Raw genomic sequence first — 5,064 nt, forward strand, 5'->3', positions numbered from 1 at the left:
ATTCAAGGCCAGGATCCAGTTCTTCAGCATGTCACCTCTGCATCGTCCTGCCCAGTCATTTGGTAAGAGCCATGAGACCATAGCTAGAAGAGCCTTGTTACGTAATGCACTGGACCTCACTGATTCCAGAGACACCATTGTGAACCCTCCGCGAGGCTCAGAAGGCAGCCCAGAAACAAGAGGCCAAGCAAATGCGGTGCAGCAGCCCTCAGAAGGGGACAGCTTTCGATGGCATGCAGTATCGGAGTCAACGCCATTGCAGCGAGAGAAAAGTCTTTCTTCCCTAATAACGGATCTGATTTCATTCTCTCTGAGATCTTGGCTTGGTTGCTATTTTGGTCATATCTCCTGAGTGACCTAGAGGAATCCTTCTTCAGCATTCTGATTGGTGGAGAACTCTTCAAAATGGCCAGATCTGGCATTCCGGTGCCCATCCTGGGCTTTCATGGAGCTTCAGAGGCCCCTCTACCCTGTCCCTGACTGAGTGCACCAGACTTGGAAGGACGCCTCAGCAAGATGTCAGTCAACCTCAGAAGCCAGTGAATCCCAGGTGATAGTAACGCCTGGAGCTACACCAGACTTTGTGAGTTAGGGTGGATGGTCTTGATTAGTTTAGTTCAAAGAGGAAGCCCTTTCCCAAGGAGGCTGAGACAAAGATGTGGGTGTATTTCCTTGAATGGCAGACATTATGTGAGGCAGATAGTTTAAAATGTTCCAGAAGACACCCTCAATGCTCATTATCGACGAGGTGCTCGAACATGACAGTGATGGCTCTTTACTTTTATTCTTTCACCCCACCCCCCCTATGTTCCCCTTGGGCGTTTTCTCTTCCAAGCTATTCTTCTCCTCACCCTCTGCGTGAGCTTTCTCTACTGTGTGCCTTTTTCTCCCACTAGATGGCACTATTCAGTTTTGTTTCCCGTGGCCCCTTTTCCCCTGCAATGGAGGGCCTTGGCCAGCAGCCCTTTCTGCAAAGTTTGCATCCTTTTCGTGCTCTACACAGGACAACAAAACAGGAAATCAAGGGAGGAGCAGATGAGGAGTAAGGGGGCCTTCTCTGAAACACTTGGCAGTGCCAAATAGCCTCACCTGGCTTCTCAGGCCCAGTTATTTTATTTTAACTTGGGGGCTTGTTTTGTTTTTTTAAGTCCACATTTCAAAGAGTTCTGGTTCTGCCATTTCGTCCGCTCTCTCTGCTCTGTGAGTAAGGAATACAGATATCATTTACCTCGTGTTACAGGTGTGCAGACGGAGAACTGAAGAACAAGCTCTAGGCCGGTTCCTTGAAGCATCAGTCCTCTCCGGTGCTCTTTGGAACGGCTTCTCGGCTTCTCTGGGCCTCAAGAATCCTTCCTTGTGCTAGGATTCTGTGGAACCGTGGGGGAGAAAAAGGATCTACATGCAGATTTCCAGCTACTTGCCAAGGTACACACAACAGGTTAGTGGCAACGTGAAAACTAGAAGTTGCGTCTCTAGGGCCTGACTCAACTCAGTGATAATTGTTGTTGTCAGGTGTTCTTGAGTCGATTTTGACCCTGGTGACCCTATGTGGCAGAGTAGAATTGCCCACAGGATTTGCTAACCTGTAATCTTTATGGGAACAGAATGCCAAGTCTTCCTCTCACAGAGCGGGCCGAGGGGCTTTGAAATGCCAACTTCTCAGTTAGCAGTCAAGTACTTCCCCTCAGACTTCCCGCAGATGACAACACAAACCAGCAACAAATGTGCTGTGTTTGAGTCGTGCCGGACTCAGGGTGACCCCGTGTTAGACAGCAGAACGGAGCCACAGGGGGCTTTCTTGGCTGTCATCATTGTGGGGGGCAGTTCGACCGACCTGCTTTCCGGGCTTCGCCATGCTCCTCCACTCTGATGGAGGGTGGTGATTACCCAGGTCTGTGGTAGCAGCTGAATTGCTTTCCTGGACAAAGAAATCTCAGAGAGGAAACCCAGTACGGGGAACAGGTCAATGTAAGCTCTACCGTGACACCTTCCTTCCCACCCTGCTCCTGCCTTCCTGCAAGACTGCAAAACAACAGCAAACCTCATTGCCTGATTCACTGCCAAATCTCGGCGACCTCGTGTGCTGCAGAGTGGAACTGAGAGCCACAGGATTTTCCTGACTAATCTTTATGGAAGCAAATCATTTAAGGTACTACTAGAGAGGTTCTAATCACCAGCCTTCTGGGTCATCAACAGGGCAATATTTGTGCTACTTAAGAATGATACTCGTTTGTGACCCTTACAGAAGGGGGCAGCAGTCCTGACTCACACCCCTTATTAATTAAGGACTTTGGGAATCCAAGCGGTCAGTTTTTCTTTATTTGCCTGTGAGGGCTTTGCGAGGATTCCAAAAAAGGGAGTTTCCACAAAAGTTAAAAGAAAAAATAATACAATTCCATATTTACATGATATTTTTGGAATAGAATAGGGACTTGGTAAAACATCTTCCAGGGTATAGGGAGTAGTCTAGGTATGCATTCTATTGGGGTAAAAACCTCTTGTGATTTGGGGGCTGCCTTTGGAATCAAATTCAGACTTGTCTGTATAGATAAAATATCCTTGAAGTATCATGTTCCTTGACGTTTTTAGTCATTATGGAAAAGGAGGATGAAATGTCACCTTCTTCAAAGGTTTCCCCAAGTAACACCCCTGGTGGAGCATCCAGAGCGTTTTACTCTCTCGGGCAATTAGGGCCGTTACAGAAGATATTTAAATAAGCAGCCAATACTTGAACACTTTGAAAAAGAACTCAATGATACAATTAAAATGGAACGTACACTCAGGACCTAGTACTTTGAGAATTCTTTGACAAGAATGATAGTTTTCAATCACCAAGTGTTGTATAGCATTTTAGTGTTTTTGTTTCATTTTGTTTGTTTTCCCTGCATCATTCCCTCCTCCCACCCCCAAACCGTCTATTGTGTCCTGCGTAAAAGTATACCCAGCAAAACAGGTTCCCATTCAACAAGCTGTACACACAATGTCCAGTGGCATTGGGGGCATTCCTCAGTGCTTGTCAAGATTCGCATTGTTTCCGTTCCTGGTGTTCTATTCGCATTCATTTAGTCTCACGACCTGCCCCCACACACGTCTCATCTCGTCTACACTTCAGAAGTCCATTTGGTCTCCTGGAGATAACGTTTAAGGGAACACAGCGCTCCAGGGGGAACGCTGTGCTTTTAAGCTAGTCTGCTTCTTGGTTTAAAGGTGGAGTATCTTAGGGATGTTTGGGTTCAGTCAATCTGGATTCTTTGAGATTTTGAAGTTCTCTTGCACACTCTTCATTCCAGTTCCATCAGGGTGGCTCATCTTTTGTCACCCTGATCAGATGATGCAGCATTCGGAGCTGTCACGGCGTTTTATAGAGCATTCGGTTACAGTCCGGCACAGTGGTTACATGTTTGTCTTGCCCACCTGCTTTCTCCTTTCTCTGTGACTTGTTTGAGAATACAGAGCACATCTTCTGATCCTCAACACCAAGCAAGATTTCATCCACGGACAGGCTTAACTGTGCTAAATCAGTGAACAAGAGATGCTGGGGGTTAAATTGTAGTGTTAAGAGGTCAAAAAGTCCCATAAACAAACAAACAAACCAAGCAACATGGGTTTCGGCATTTACTACAGAGGATTTAGCCAAAAGCAACCACGAAAGGGCTTGCACGTGTCTGTGTATAATCTTCAACGTGTTGAATGTCTGCCCTCACAGTAACAAAGAGAACAATGCAGTTGGTTTTTGCAGCTGTTGTTTGATAATGGCATTGTTAAAATTGCTTTAAAATCCAATGGGCTCCTCATTCCCCCCCCCCTTGAACCCTTGATAATTTATAAATAATTATTACTTTATCATATCTTACACCATCCGAGGAGTCGATACCAAGCGCTCAAGGAGAAAGTAGGTGTTTTGAGAATGATGAAGGCAATATATGTACGAATGTGCTGGACGCAAACGATGTATGTACAGATTATAAAAAGAGTTGTATAAGCCCCTAATAAAATGATTTAAAAAATCCAATGGGCAAAATTACTTTATATGATAATTTACAGTGCGGTAAATGCAAAGGTCAATAAACCTCTGGTATCCTTCTTTTGCTGTTTAAACCGTAATTTTACCAGTCTTCATTACACTCATTATATATATATATTTTTCTGATGAAATTGATATTCCTAATTAAGCAAAGACTCATGAAAGGATCACATGCTTATGTAGTAGTTTTGCATTCTTCATTGCATAGTGATGGAAACTATCAAAGATGATCAACTCTGAATTAAATGATCCTAAACACAATTTTAAAATCCAGTGGGAAAATAGGGGCTTAGGCAAAACCAAAAGGATTGGAAACAGAACTCAAAAAGTTCTTGGGAAAGCTTATCATGCCTTCACTCTATCTTTCCACAAACTTTTCAAAGATAATGTAATCAGAACTGTTGATACCACTGTCCTTTTTGGGGATGGGGGTTGGGCAGTGAGGAGATTCATGTTAAAATTAACTAGGTAGATAGTGTTGCAGTAGAAACAGACTTATTTAAGGTGTTGCCCACTAAGAGCATCCATTTGTATGGAAATAATAAAACCCAAGCCTTATTTGCATAATTACATCTTATGACTCCTTTCTCTCTATAAAATTAATGTAATGTTTTTATATTGGAACTTTGTATTCTTTGATTGTTTCAAATGAGTGCTTTCAGTTCATGCTGTGATCAAGTGTGATATAGAGGGAAATGGCTTGTTGGCTAATGCTTTTACATAAATGCTTTCTTCCTACCCAGTAGAGATTTTGATTTTCTTGTTTAGATCTTGAAAACAACTTTAAACTTTAAATTTACTTTAAAATTCTCCTTTAAAAAAGAAAAAAAAAGGCCTATCAATTTGTTCCTGAGCAGGATTTGCTTCTTCTCACATGAGAACTTTTCAGCCTTAAGTCCAAGAGAGAATTTCAGTTCTTTAAACCTGCTACAGGTAAACTTAAGGTCATGTCCAGTTAGCTTAGAGATCCTTCTGGTGTTGTCTAGGAAGGATGTCACAGAGTCTAAGGACCTGGCTGGCTATAGCATGTGGCCTGAGTT

This window comes from Tenrec ecaudatus, chromosome 12 (assembly GCF_050624435.1).
Source record: "Tenrec ecaudatus isolate mTenEca1 chromosome 12, mTenEca1.hap1, whole genome shotgun sequence".
Classification (NCBI taxonomy): Eukaryota; Metazoa; Chordata; class Mammalia; order Afrosoricida; family Tenrecidae; genus Tenrec; species Tenrec ecaudatus.